The following is a 15,646-nucleotide window of genomic DNA, read 5'->3' as shown; positions in this document are numbered from 1 at the left end:
AAAAGGTGGTGCATTTTATGCTGATCTGATGTCATTCATGGAGACACTGGCCAGCTGCCTCCACTTCCAATCAGCACCAATGAGAATATCTGGAGCAAGGGTGCTAAACCCCAAAGGAATAGCCTTGGGCCGTAACACCAGCTAATCAATCCATTAAAATAAATGGTCTGTTGTGGCAAAGGGGCAAAGCATGACCCACGTATGGAGGTCTTAGTCCTCGTGGTGCTAGTCACAAGTTTGACATGAGGCAAATGTTGCCTCCTGGGCAACATTTGCCTCATGTCTTTCCCCCTCTCATTACCATCTTACATGTTGAACTACTTTGAAATAAAAGCCAGTAGAGCCAAATAAACCTAAAATAAATAAATAAATGGTCTGAAGTTATTTGATGTTTTTTCTCAAAGCACCTTTAAAGCAACATTCACTCATTCACACTCATATGTAAATCAATAGGCAATTTATCTACTGAAACCAATTTGAGAACAAAATCAAAGAGTTTCATAAGAACTTGTGAGAGGTGTGAAAAGAAAACTGGATGAAGTAATCCAGGAAAAATAATGCTAGAAAAATGCTTAATAAGAAGAAAACAGAGTTTGAAAAATCTACTCCAGAAGAGCAAAGAGCTTCCTCACCATTTAAAATGCATTACAGGCAATGAAGACAAACTAAAAGCACAGTTCAGTGACATTTGCAGTAATTTGGTTAAGTAATTAGCCTCAGATACAAAAACCCATCGAGAACATAAACTTGGAGAAAAATCAATGTGCTGTCCTTCAACGGCTTGGTGTTGAATGGGGACTCATTGATGAGTCAAAAAGAAGTAAGAGATACAAAAATCTGTCAAAACGTAAAGATTATTCTTATTTTGTAACCATAAAAGAGTTTCCAAGGTGTGTAGTAGGGAGCCAAAATGCTTGTGATTGATCTTTCACAAGAAGAACAGCAACTGAGAACACAAACTTGAAGGACAACTAACTGATCTTCTTCCAAGGGCTTGTATCTTGCATATTTCACTCAACTAAATGTAAAGGCAGATATGAGATCAGAATGGAGCAACAGAAGAAGAAGAAATCAAGAAGAACCAATCAGGACTGTGTAAAAATCCACACAGGGTAATCTCTGCTTAGCATTGTTCACCATGAACTTGAAGGCTTTATGCATGGATTGTTGGTGAGGGAGGACCACCAGGGGGCAAACTGTTAAGAATGTGGTCATTTTAACTATTTCTATGCGACAATAAATCTCTTGAATTAAATACAATTTTGTTTAACATGGTCTGAAGGACAAGGAAATTTGAGAGTCGTTATGTATCTTGATGACATCTGGAAATTTTTTCCAGTCAGTCTAACATGAAAAATAAAAATTAGATATGATATTTACTTCACCAATGGCAAATTGTTTACCTTAGTTTTTTTTCCTTCACTTAAATAATATTAAAATATTTTGGGGGAGGGACAGGGAAATGTGAATTTTAATTTCCAAGCAGCTCGTGATAAGCCAGAAGCAGAAAACTTGATTTATTCTTTAAAATTTTACTTTTGCTTTCTCCCCCAGAAGTTTTAACTGTTATTTTGTCTTCAGTGAAACGATTTCAGGGAAGCAGGAATTCACTTTCACTGTCATAATTCAGGTTATAAATGCAGACCTGCAGAGCTCTCCAGGCTATGATCGATCATGGGGGCTGTATCGTGTTTTGTCCTTGCCTGATGTGAACTGGCAGATTTTTGATAAGACAGCAACAAGTAAACATAGAAAACTGAGCAAAACAAAAGTAAAATCAGTTTTCAACAATGCAAGTTGTTCTGAACATTAAAATGCAAGGTTTTCCATTTTGTAAAAAGCCTATTGTCTTTTCCACATCACTTTCATTTTATTTTCAAAAAAATAAGGGTATTTAACAGAAGATTTTTATAATTATTTAAATCTGAACCCACCATTAAGTTTGCTACTAATGGTTCTCTTAGTGACCAATGTGTCATGGCTTTGGGTATTTTCTTTGCCAACATACAGGAGTACACTCTCAGGAGAGGGGTCCCTGCTCCCTTATGCTCATTAAGTTTAAAACATTACATTTAATTCTACCTGGATTGATCATCTTTCTTACAATCCTTGTTGGCTCTGAAGTACAATAATAAGGACATTGGAGGATAATAGAAATTACACAATACATTTATAAAAAATTATTAACTAACCAATGTGGGCTTGCAGTGAATTCGTCATGGGAATGTTTCGGCCTCCTGAGATGAGTAAAAGAGAAAAGTAGAAAATTTTGGAAGGAAAACTGACATGCGAGATGAGATGACTCGAAAAGGACATATCAGAATGGAGCAACAGAAGAAGAAGAAATCCAGAAGAACCAATCAGAACTGTGTAAAAGTCCACACAGGGTAATCTCTGCTTACAATTGTTCACCATGAACTTGAAGACTTTATGCATGGATTGTTGAAGAGGGAGGACCGTGTTATTGGCCATATAACTTCCTCATGTTACAGTTTTCAGCTCCTTCAATCTCCAAACCTTCTTTCTCCTGGACAGCTTCCTCGTTTCCTCATTCGTGTTTTGATTATTTACCTATGTTTCTTAGGTGTTGTTATATTCAATGTATTTATCTTTGTTTATTATTGGTAGAATATTGCAATGTCATACTAGTTGAGGCATAGTTCAGCTCTTTTATGTTAATTATTCACATTTCCTCAGCCTCCCTATTTGCTCAGTTCCACAGCTCACCTGATTTCCTCAATCATTAAGTGGGTCAAAGCACCGCACAGATCTCAGGTAAACTTTTTTTTTTTCTAAATAAAAATATAAATGTCATTCTATCCCAGATCACTGTCAGAAATTAATATTTGGAATCTTTTAGCAGGGGAGTTGAGAAAATAATATGATCTATGTGATTTAATGTGACCATGCACTGCAATCCTCCACAATCCCTTGAATAAAACCAATAAAATATTAACTGAATAAGATGTTAGGATGTTGCTTAGAATGTCAGCTCTCAGTTTGTGGACAAGCCAAACATAAGCTATCATAAAACTAGTTAAGAATGGCTCTAGTGCAACTCCTGGTTAACATCAAATATCTTTCAACCCAAAATAAATGAGACTCAAATTCAGGCGTGAATACACACAGGAGAAATAGAAAGAGAAAGGAGAGCAGATCTTGCTACAGGGAAGTCATTATGCACCAGGGAAAGGACAGATCATAAATAAAAATTAGCTAAATGTAAGTTAATAGTCTTGAACATCTTGCTATAATTATGCAATAAAATACATTATTTCCCCGTTCCAGTGCCAATGACAGCAGGTCAGCTCTGAATGAATGAAAAACTTTCATGTCTCTAAGATTTTATCAGTCCAGAGTGCAGGGCAAACTTAGGTTTTACAACAAGACACTTATAAATGATTTTTATCAGTACTCTTATGCAAGTTATATTTAAGCTGTTGAGGAGCCAGCGTCAGTGAATTTCTTATAAGTCACGAGGTACCAGTGAGCTACTTTCACTTTTACATTTGTTGGAATCAAATTACAGTTCATGTTCATGCAGAGGTTTGCAGCCTATCGCAGACAAAGGGAGGAGTTTCAGTAGTAGAGGCACTATAAGTAACAAGCTTCTTTCCTAGTAATAAATAAAACGCTCCAGTGGGATCAGAAAACCTCAGGCAAGGTGAGTTTTTATCACAGACATGACATACTTTCTTAAACTGTTTGCTCTATAAAAATATTTTTTGTTTTGAGTTTTAAAATCATTTAATTTTGTTGAAGATGTGACTTGCCAAAGAGCAGAAACACTTGTTCTTATTGTTGGTATAATAAAATAATTCTGTGCATTCGGGTGGCAAAACAACAAGCTAACCTTTGCTTTCCTATTTTCACATTATTGAACATTTAATTACATTTTCTTCCTAAACTAATGCAAATGTTTTATATTCTTCCAAAATTTCATAATTTACACTAAAAAAAGCTGTTAATAATGCACATTATTGTTTTGTGGGAAAACTTACTAGAATCAGTCACTGATGGTCAAAAAGCTGCAGAATCAATGTGACAACTCCGGGGTTCATGTGAAGGTTGGGATATGTTTGTCTTTTCCACTGCAGTGCCTCTTTCTGTGTGGATTGAGAAAAATCACACTGTGAAATTAAACCTACTGTAAACAGATTATTACAACTTTGACTTAATGACCCAATAAAGCTTCAATTCAAAACAAGACAAAAGGGCGAGAATAGAAAATAGGCAGAAACATTTAAAAAGATGAAGGCCTACAAAATAACTGAAAACTTTCAAAGATGAAAAGGATGTAGAAAGAATGAGAGAAATACAGAAGGAAAACAGATTCAGAAAAAGGAAACAGGAAGAAGTTACACTATCCTCTTACAATCATACATAATGGAGGAATTCAAACAAAGTTTGTCTGCACTTGTCCTTCCAGACATGTGTCCTCCATATTGTATGGCTTGGTTCTGCCTTTTATTAAAAACACAACAACAATGAGGGAGTAGAAGTTAAATGTCAGATGACCATCTACTGTCAGGAATCTGGTATGGAAACACACAAGACTCTAGAAGACCAATGATTGAATTTAATAAATTCATTTGAATGGGACAATGCATTTTAATGAATGTGCAATGTGTCCATAAATACACCAGATTTAGTGACATGCCAATTTTCCTCTGTAGTCCCTTGAAGCAAAACACAATATACAAAAACAGCAACATAATACAATATTATAAAACCAGCAAATAAAAAAATTTAAGAACCGGTAAACCTACTTTAACATACTCATGTCAAAGTTCTAGTGAAATGGTTGAAATAATTATTGTTTTTTTCATTCAAACTATATGTTCTTGTTTTAGATGGACCCATAAACTTTGTGAGATTCAAAGGTCAAAGGTTTATGATTGCTTGTTGCACCATATCAGCTCTGTAACACAGATAAGAGAAATCTCTTGACCCGATGAACACAGATAAAGCATAAACTTCTGACCTGCATGACTAGCCTGATTGGTACAAAGCTATCCAACCCCATTTGCAATAAATTCATACTGTACATTTTTTCCTTTTTTCTTCTTTTAACACATTGGCTTCAAGTAAAAATCTTGACTTTGTATTCCATCTGCCAAAAGGTGCCTGTTTGAGAAATAATTAGTTATGTCTCAAGACAATATGTAGAAAAATATCTTTGATATAAGACTTTGAATGGCTTCAGAGCTACTATAATATATTTCACATTAACTTAATTTTTGTGACCTCAGAGATGAAAAACAGCTAGAATGGAGGTTGATGAAGACACAGCTGAGAGACCAGAGAAACAATCTGCAAGAAGTGATGATGCACACATAAAAGAGAGCTCTTATCATGTGTGTGATGAAGGTAATTTAAATCTGAAAATAATATATTTGGAAATGCTACCCTCTACTGTCTTGTATTTAAAACAGTGCTTTGCATTATCCTGCAGCCAAAGTAGAAAAAAGGACAAGTGAAAATGAGGTAAGCATTTTTTGTATGTTTTTTTAAGAGTACACTTCAACAAAGAAAAGTTTACAAATAACATTACAGTTCCAGAACTAGAGTAAAATTAGAGAGTACAATGGTGAAAATAAGTATTGAACATATCTCTACAAATCAAAGGATTTACTAACATGACACTTACACCAGCTGTCAGTCTTGACCCAATTAATCCACACAAACAAAGTTTCAATACTCTTATTTCCAATCATATCTGTAGAGATTTAATTCTCTGTATTTGATTTGGAAAAATCTACCTTCATCTCATTTATATTTGCTTCCATCAACTTCTTCCAAGTTTTTTATTTGTGTCATTCCACTTCATTAACACATAATTTATGTATTTATTTATTTATAATGATGTTTTACTTGGGTTGTCATCAACTTTTGGTGTCAAGAAAATATATTTGCTAAAAATAAATTACAAGTTCAATACTCACTTTTCTGCTTTACATACTAGAGTAATTTTACTCACAAATTAAAAAAAAGAGCACTGGAAACAGGCAGGGTGGTCTTTTATGTTATAAAACTATATCTTTCAAAGTCTTAGTTGACGGACATACAGTGAAAAATCTGTTTTTTAGTCTGATGCAGGGGAAGATCTTATGGACACTCAACAAGCAGACAGCTGTGATAAAAACACAGACAGGAAGATTCCAATTACATCTACAGCATCTACAAGAGATGATAGAGGTAACAATGAATGAAAGTTATATAATTTAAAAGTTGTATGATGTAAAGTACTGTACATGTAATGACAGATTTCTCTCTTTTTTGCAGCGATGCCATCTCTCACTCTTGTGTTAATTGGTGAAACAAATTCAGTTGATCTTGAGCCAAATAATGTTCTCCTTGACAAGGAAACACAAGTGGAAGAGTTTTCATCCTCCCTGTACGATCTGTGTGGCCGCCACATCTCTGTCATTAACATGCTTGGTCTTCCAAATAATTATGACATCCCATTATATCAGTCTGTTTATGCCTTTGTCCTGTTGATACCAAATGGCCAGCATGAAAGCCAATACAGTAAAGGAATGTTGTGGTTCCAAAAAACCTTTGGGAAGGAGAACATTCCTCATGTCGTGACAGTAATTACCCATAAGACTAATGAGAACTGTGAAAGTGCACTCCAGGACCTAAAACACAAGAATGGTTTTTCTGAAAAAAGATACCACACATGTATAAGAACTATGGCAGACGCTGAAGAGATGATAACTCTTTTGGAAAAAATCGATCTCATGCTCTCTGAAAGAGATACAGACGATTGTTGTGAACAATCCTCTGGAAAAAATGGAGACCAGAAGAAACTATATGATGTACCACATAAAGCAAAAATCACCAAAGGTATGATTTGATGGTGATTAAAACTTTTTTTTTTTAGCAATTTTATTAAACTGATTTCACAAGAACTTATTATATGCATAGTAACATTCAGTGAGTAATAGCAAAGGATCTGTTAGACTATAAATATATATATTTGACAAAATTCTTAACGTAAAATTTTTAAATGTTAATCTTTGCAGATAGCCTTCGGCAAATAATAAGATAATATAATCTGCTCTTTTTTCCCCTAAATAATCCTACAGAAGAAAAGGCTGAAGCTGAACCTGAACTTAAGGTAAGATAAACTAAAATGTTTGGATAAAGACCTGATCAAATTTTTGAATTTACAATTTCATCTTAAAAACATGTAATGGAATACAGTAACTAATACATTTCAACATAGAAAAGTATCTGTATTACTTTTCCAACTAATTTATGTCGCTACATCGTTTATTCCGGCTCAATTCAAGACAATCCAGTAGCTTCACTGCTTTGCAAAAGTCCTAGCTCAACAACAGAACCTCTGATTTACACCCAAAATGGCAGGCTCTTTTAAAATGCCTTCAGGAATTTTCGTGTTACGTTTTTGAAATTTTCTTGTTTCTAAATAAACTCTGAAAAACTAATTACAACTGAAAAGCTAATGTCAAATCATGTTTTTTGTATGATCAACAGAAGAAACATGTTGGTGCTGAACAATCTAAAAAAATGTATGACAACAGAGAAGTACAGTGGGAAAACAAGACAGTTCACTGTGAAACAAAGGAGAAAGGTAAGATTTACACAATCCATCTACCAATCTGTCCATCCATCATCACAAATCTATGACCTTAAGATCACAGTTCCTGAAAGCTGCATCCATAACAGAAAAGCTAAATATAGTCCAATTGAATTCAATGTTCCTTACATCTCTCAAAAGATCAAGGATTGGTCTCACAGATGTTGGAGATCCTCTAAACCTCATATTTCACCCTCACCACTCTTTTGGGTTTTCCCACGTCTGTCTGGCAACCTCGTTGCCAATATATCAAGCTCAAGGGTCATTAGTTGACAGTTGTGTCCATCTCTTCGCTAGAGTGTCCAAGAGACAACATCTCAATTCTTATGATCAATCACTGGCTGAAGGTAGTTAGCCAGTGTTTGGCTGACCACCTTCAACTCAGTGATTGATCAGTAACATGTTTTTTACATTTGTATAGATTTTTAAGGCAAAGTCAATTGGTGGAAGTTCTCCTGTTTTGGTTCCTTTAAACTTCATTGGGAAGCTGCATGGTGGCACAGCTGGAGGCACTGTTAGCTGGCAGCAAGAACATCACAGGTTTAGATTCCATTTTGAGTTGACATGTTCTTCCTGTGAATGTCAGGGTTTTCTCCAGGTACTCAAGTTTTCCATCACAGTCCAAAATCACATCTGAGTTCAATTGAACATCCTAAATTTCTCATGTGAGTTTGTCTTAACTTTGAGTCTGTCTTCCCCTGTGATGGAGTGGCAATTGCCACTAATGGCTGGCAATGGATGGATAGATAGATTTAATGTGTGTTTTGCAAACTATTTGGGCCACATCAACTGTTAGCACTTAAAACAAGCACTGGAAGAGTTTCTAACCCGTCTTAATCTTGAGTTGGATCATTCAACACGAGATCTGGATTGATCATACCTCAAGAATGAATACATAACACTCTCTAGTGTATGGAGTGAACAAAGGACTGTGTTAATAGGCAGATTTAGTCAGCAACCACAGTGATGTGAATGCTGTCCACTTTGATTTGCTGATAGAAGAACTGAGCCGAAAGATAAGGTTGTCAGTTTACAAAACAGTCTACTCTCCAACTCAAAGTAAAGGCCTTGTAATGATGTTTAAGAATGTCTTTCGGGAAACCTGATCACGAATACATAGTACACAATGGAGGGATGGATATATACAGCATGCTACATACTTTTGCAAGAAAAATAGTAAGATATTAGGTCATTTGTGAATAATTTGGAAAATAATCTTTGCTTTTTTTAGGTGTACTGCAGATGGATATCAATGAACCCATACATGAGGTTAGACTATTATCATTTTTTACTTTGTATTTTTTTCAAACATTCATTGATTGTTATATTTTCTTTATGCAGTCTATTTGCAATTCTTTTGAGGATAACCAAAAGAAACGTCAAAAAGAAACTGAAAAACTATTCAGAAGACTTCACCTCCAGGACCAACATCAACACAAGCTGTCATCAGAGGACTTTGTACAAATAGGCCCACCTATAAAAAGACTAATGAGGTCTTTGAGAGAGATCTAGTTTGTGCTTTTCTTCAGAGATTAATGATGTTAGATTATAGAGCCAGATACATCCCTGTTCAGCAAGAAAGCTCTGATGTGAATAATTCAGAGGCTGTTAAAGTGTCTGACAGTGCTGTTACAGATGACGATGACTTAGATGCTCTTTTTACAACTAATGTAGACGTAGATCAGTCAAAAGAGAATCATGTGCACCCAATGGATGTTCAAATGGCCGTATTTCACTGCTCAGACAGCTTCCTTAAACAGAAAATGATCACAAAGTTGTCACAGTGTCAGTATGCCTTACCACTGCTTGTTCCTGATCCTCTCACAGCAAATCTTGAGTGTCCTTTGTGGACATTCAGACAAATCACAAAAACATGGAAAATAGCCACAATCAAAGAAAATGGAACCACTGTCACCATGAAAAGCATGCCAATCTACAAAGCTGAGACTCCCATGGTTTCATTTTTTCGACTGGGCTCCATGTCTGTGTCCAAATCTCAGCTGATGAACGCCTTGATCAATGACCGCCACGACACATTCTTCCACAGAAACTGTAAAGGCAGCACCAAATCTCGTCATTTGATGGATGGTGTGGCAGAGATTGCTTGGTACTGTCCTGCTGGAAAAGACAATGATTTCTTTACTGACTGCATTGCCTTCTGTAATCTTCATGGGGATTCTCTAGCAATTGGAAAACAGCGAGAAATCCTGACTGAAATGTCTTCAGTCATTGTTGTTCTTGTGCCAACTCTGGAAAAATCCCAGGAAAGTACTGCAGTCATTTCTATGCTTTACAAATCTTCAAAGCCTCTAATCATTCTCACTGCTGACAATGATTGCAGTGCAGTTCAGGTGAAACCTCAAAAATACAAACTAGGGCTGAAAGAAAGAAGCCAGTCGGATGTTTCTGAAGAACTAAAAAAGATTATAAAAACCCTTTTGTCTGGACCCCACACATCCTTCTGGCTGGAAAAAACTATGGCCAAAGTCTCTGGGGTCATAGTGGATGAAGATGAGAAAATCTGCCAGAACGGGAAATCTGCTGCAATGAAAATAATTGAATTGATTGAAAGGATGGATGTTGCTAAAATCAAAGATACATTTCTTCCCTGCCAAGGTCAACTTTGGTCCAAACTGGTGCAAAATCAATAAAGAGTTGCATCATTTAAAGGGAGACATTGAGAAAGAAAAGGGCCAGAAGAGTCATCAGCTAATGAAACTACGAGAAAAGCAGTGTGATGCATCTGATAGTAAACTGATGAGGTTGTTCACTCAGAGCCTCCAGAAGTTGAAACCAAAAGAAAGAGAATATTTCCTGACATGGACTCAGATCCTTATAGATGCCCTCTCCACAGATGATCTTTCTTCAATTCTCCAAAACTATGATGAAACCTGGTCAGAGGTTTTGGTCTTGAAAAAGAAACATGACAAATCTGCTCAATTAAAACACAAACAAACTGAGCTTGAAGACTTGTCAAAAAAGCTTCAATCTGCAACCTTTGGTCTGGAAACATCTTCAGAGAAATGGGACAGATCTATGAGGCCCATAAATCTTTGAAGAAACCATCGCTGGACCAACAGTGAATGGACTAAATACCCTGAGCTGGCTGCAGATCTGTTGATATCAGGACACCCGATGGAGCTGATGGATGGGGATGCAGGCCATGTGCCTTTAATATGGATCTCTAGTCTTTACAGGAAGTCATCAAGAAACTTGGTGACCAGAGAGTCTTTGTGCTATCAGTTCTGGGTGTACAAAGTAGCGGAAAGTCAACAATGCTGAATGCCATGTTTGGTCTGCAGTTTGCAGTCAGTGCTGGGAGGTGCACCAAGGGTGCCTACATGCAACTGGTTAAGCTGTCAGAAGAAATCAAGGATAAATACCAGTTTGACTACATTCTAGTTGTTGACACTGAAGGACTGCGAGCTCTTGAGTTAGCAGGTAATGCCACCATTCATCATGACAATGAACTTGCAACATTTGTTGTTGGTCTGGGAAACATGACACTGATCAACATTTTTGGTGAGAATCCAGCTGACATGCAAGATGTCCTACAAATTGTTGTGCAGGCTTTCATGAGGATGAAGAAAGTCAAGCTTTCCCAAGTTGTGTGTTTGTCCATCAGAATGTCACAGATATTACAGCAGCAGAGAAAAACATGGACGGAAAGAGACGACTGCAGGAAAAACTGGACAAGATGGCTCAACTTGCTGCCAAAGAGGAAGTGTGATGTTGAGTGCTTCAGTGATGTCATCGCATTTGATGTGCAAAAAGATGTGAAATACTTTGCTCAGCTATGGGAGGGAAGTCCACCAATGGCTCCTCCAAATCCAGGTTATAGTGAGAGTGTCCAAGAACTCAAGTCCATCATCTTGTCCAAAGCCAAACAGTCTAAAGGGATCACTCTGTCACATTTCAGCACCAAAATTCAGGACCTGTGGAACGCCTTGCTGAATGAACACTTTGTTTTTAGTTTCAAAAATACCCAAGAAATTGCAGTTTATAGAAAACTGGAGGTCCAATATGGGAACTGGACTTGGGCCCTAAGAAGTGAGATGCTGAACATTGAAAACCAACTTTATCCTAGAATTGAAAAAGCTCAACTGGACAAAGTTGAGCTGAACTACCTTAATAAAGAAATGAGCAAAAAATACAAAGAAATAACAAAAACTATGACAGATTACTTTGAAGATGACAAAGACAAAGAGATGTTGGTTCAATGGCGGGGCCGATTTGAGAACAAAATCAAAGAGTTTCATGAGGAACTTGTGAGAGGAGTGAAGAGAAAACTAGATGAAGTAATCCAACAAAATAATGCTAGAAAAATGCTAGACAAGAAGAAGACAGTGTTTGAAAACAATCTACTACAGAAGAGCAAAGAGCTTGCTCACCACCTGAAATGCATTGCAGCAGATGAAGCGGAACTAAAAGCACAGTTCAGCACTGTTTGGAGTCACTGGGTTCAGGAATTAACCTCAGATACAAAACCCATCGAGACCATAAACTTGGAGGAAGATCAGCTGCTTGTCCTTGAAGATCTTGGCGTAGAATGGGGACTCATTGATGAGTCAAAAAGAAGTAAGAGATACAAAAATCTGTCAGAAACTGGAAACTACTTTGGTTACATCACCCAAAAGAAGTATCAAAAACTCTTTGAGGAAAGCCAACAGTCTCAGGTAAACAAGACAGAAGCAGGCAAAGACACAAGCGGACAAAGCAAAACCTTTTTTGGCTTTTTCCAACAATTGTTTGTAAAGGCATCAACAACACAGCATGTAGAAGAAAGTAAACCAAAAAATCCTTTTCAGTATGAAGAACAGGAACTGATCAGATCCTTTGTTAAAATAGTTGTAAAAGAATGTCTTGATGCCATTAAGAGCAAACCTGTTGCAACACGAGGTTACAGGTCAACCTACCTGCAGGAACTTGCCAAAAATGTTAAACAAAGAGTAACAGAGTTTGAATCAGGGAAGAAATATACATTCAAGAAGGAGTTTACAGTTGACCTTTCACTGTTTGTTTTTGATAGGGCAGAAGGTTGGCTCTTAGACTCCCACAAGATCTATAGAGAGAACAATGATGCTCTGACTTATTTGGACAACAAGAAAAATGAATACTACAACATTTTCAGAAGCTTCTGCAAAGGAAGTTCATCTGCTGTGGTGTTTGGTGAAATTATGTGTGAAAAACTCAAAGTCTCTGCTGTTGAAGCCGTCTGTAACAAGACTGGAGTTGACATTGCTGGAGAGATGATGTGCAGTTTTCCAGCATTCAGTGAAAACAGACTAAACTTAGAGAAACATGTGTTAGCATCTCTGGCAGAGAGAGAAGATTTTAACAGATTCACCACCTACATCAGAAATCCAAGAGCTCAAGTAGAGGCTTTCATCAAAGAAGAAGTGAAGAAATTCATGTTCACAACACAGAAAAGTAAAGTCCAGACTATCCTGAAGAAAAATGTAGAAGACATCACCAGAGTTATCAGTCAGGCTTTGTTTGAGGCAACAGAGAAATTCAAAACAAGAAAGGAAACATAGGAATGTGGGTGGAGGAATTTTCTAGTAAACTAAAACCAAAGTTGACACTTGATACCATTAGTTGTCAAAACTTCAGTGACATAAACAATTTTGAATTTCTTAAAGAAGAGATAGAGAAAGGCCTGAAAAGCATCACAACAGAGATGAGCAAACTCTCCCTGGAAAAGGTGAATGACTGCAGGCAGAAGCCTGATCGGATCCTGATTGATCAGCTGTGCAACTGCTGCTGGGAAAGATGTCCATTCTGTGCTGCTGTTTGCACAAACACTTTGAAGGACCACAGTCCTGAGAAGCACAGCGTTCCTTTTCATCGACCCAACGGGGTCAAAGGTTGGCATGTAAGAGGAACAGTTGATCTGGTCATTGATTTCTGCACCACGTTAGTTGCAAGTGACAGAGGCTTTTACCCTGATGCTGGCTCAGAGGAGGCAGTTCCCTATAAGCAATATCCAACTGCAGGAGAAAAGTATGTTTCATGGAGCATTACAGCTGATGCTTCTATGCTGGCCTACTGGAAATGGTTCATCTGTCACTTTCAAAATGAATTAGAAAACTACTATGATTTGAAATTTCAGGGCAGTGGAGAAATTCCTCAGCATTGGAAAAACTTCAGTAAGAAGGACGCTATTGAAAGTCTGAATGAAATGTGTAGTTTGTGAAGAAACTGCAACCACTCTGTAGTTAGAGATCGCAAGATTGCACACACACTCCAATGAGTGGATGGGAATATAAATGTCTGGTTTATTGTTGCCTCAGTTCATTCTATAGTAAAGATTGTTGAGTTATCTAGCAAACCTGAGTTTAACTTGTGTGGATTTTTTTTTTTGTCACTTAAACCTGGCTTTTTATTAGAATATAACATGTCAAATGTGTTCTCAGTATATAATGTGCAAATGGAATGCATAATTATAATGTTTTTTAATCTGATTATTTGTGACCCTGTTTAACATTTAAAAATATAAGAAGAATATGCTTAGGGAAGGGATTTCTCTGTCTACAATAAGAAGCAATAGCAGTAACATGTTTTAAAGAATGCAACTGTGGTGGGTGGATGGATGGATGGATGTTGAAAAAAAAAATATTCTTACCCCCTTAATTTGATTGGAGTGGTAATTTCCACCCACCCTACCTACCTGAGCCCAGAACTCTCAGAACATCTGAGGACATGGGGGGCAAAGGCACACCCTAAATCATTAAGGATTTTCACTTTTGTTACTAAATACCAATAAATAACAGTTTGATGCTTCATTAAAATTGATGTCGCGTAGGCTAGATGTGGTTAATGTAGACTAATGTAGACTAATGACATTGTCTACATTAGTGTTTAGAAGCATCTAATTCATTTACCAATGAATATATCTGGCTCAGGGTTAGGGCGCACGTTTTGTTGGCCACTTTGCAGTGATAGGCCAAACTTAATGTAATGGGTACTGCAGATGTAGCACCGAGTTAACAGATGAATTTCCTGAAATATAGGTAACTGGAGATGAGACAGGACAATGGAATGGCATAGCTTCAGGAATCTCTCTGGTTATATTTATATGCATCTAATTCAACCAAGTGCATTATCACTTTCAGTGTTTAACTTTCAGGATTGTTTTTTTCTCTTGTTCAATGCTCTGCTCCATATATAATAAACTTAAATTCTCAAATATTTAAAGCAAATATAACAAACTTAAATCTTAAACGATATTAAAATAAAATATTTCAAAATCCATCAGTCTCACTTTGTCTTATTCAATTCCCAGCTTAATAATGCCAAACTTAAATTCTCAAGTGACATTAAACTCAAATAATTAAATTAAAACCAAAATACACTGACATTACTGTCTTTTAAGACAGAAAATATAATATGAAATATATTAGATAAATAATATATAATTATCAATAATAATATATATTTATATACTTAAATTAAGGTTTTCCCATAAGCATATTTAGCCAACATAACCGAACTAGAGCACCTCCATATCAGCACAACGGTTCTTTAACGGCTAAGCTAATCGGCTCGTCACAACTCTTACAACATACAGTGATAAAACCGCACTTTAGAACATGTAAATGTGTGGCCAGAATAATTCATACAAAGTAAAAACTCGGTTTTATGCTGTTAATGTGGTTTTTCACTGGGTGCTAACCTGAAATACGGGTAAGTAAAGATGAGAGACGAGCACAAGATGGCGTCACTTCTGGACTCTGCGGTTGGGAAGGCGCTTCGGAAGAAGACACAGAAATCCGCTGCGCCATGTCGCCCCCTGCTGGTTGGGTTACGCCACACTATTCTTGCGTCGCATTAGGATGTGAAACAAATTTTGTGCCCGTCACATTAACGTCATTTATTTTCTGTTTTCACGCGACTTCTGGACAATTTGGCTTGCAACTTAATTCAGTGATGCTCCAGTTCCTCATCTGCAGACAATATAGCACATCTTGTAAACATCTTCTATGTGAATATCCAATTTTTAATTGAGTCAGTGAAATGAATTAACTTTTAAAATATAGT

At 36.7% G+C, this 15,646-nt stretch overlaps 1 long non-coding RNA gene and 1 pseudogene across 3 annotated transcripts in view; one reads left to right on the top strand and one right to left on the bottom strand.

Moving 5' to 3' along the window:
• LOC129363854 (uncharacterized) overlaps positions 1–15,368 on the bottom strand; it is a 43,558-nt gene extending 28,190 nt beyond the window's left edge. For 2 of the 3 annotated variants that reach the window (XR_008606354.1, XR_008606356.1), the window contains exons 1-2: positions 15,282–15,368; positions 4,002–4,106 (exon numbers count right to left, since the gene is read on the bottom strand). This is a non-coding gene — a long non-coding RNA (uncharacterized LOC129363854). Of the gene's footprint in view, positions 1–2,192; positions 2,238–4,001; positions 4,107–15,281 lie in introns of all 3 variants that reach the window. The other variant, XR_008606355.1, reaches the window with a different exon arrangement.
• LOC129363836 (interferon-induced very large GTPase 1-like) lies at positions 3,638–14,070 on the top strand (annotated as a pseudogene).
• Positions 15,369–15,646: the final 278 nt, after the last annotated feature.

Source organism: Poeciliopsis prolifica, unplaced genomic scaffold (genome assembly GCF_027474105.1).
Source record: "Poeciliopsis prolifica strain line A6 unplaced genomic scaffold, Auburn_PproV2 SCAFFOLD010, whole genome shotgun sequence".
Lineage (NCBI taxonomy): Eukaryota > Metazoa > Chordata > Actinopteri > Cyprinodontiformes > Poeciliidae > Poeciliopsis > Poeciliopsis prolifica.
Note: the sequence above shows the minus strand (reverse complement) of the source record. Positions and strands in the feature narration are given on the sequence as shown.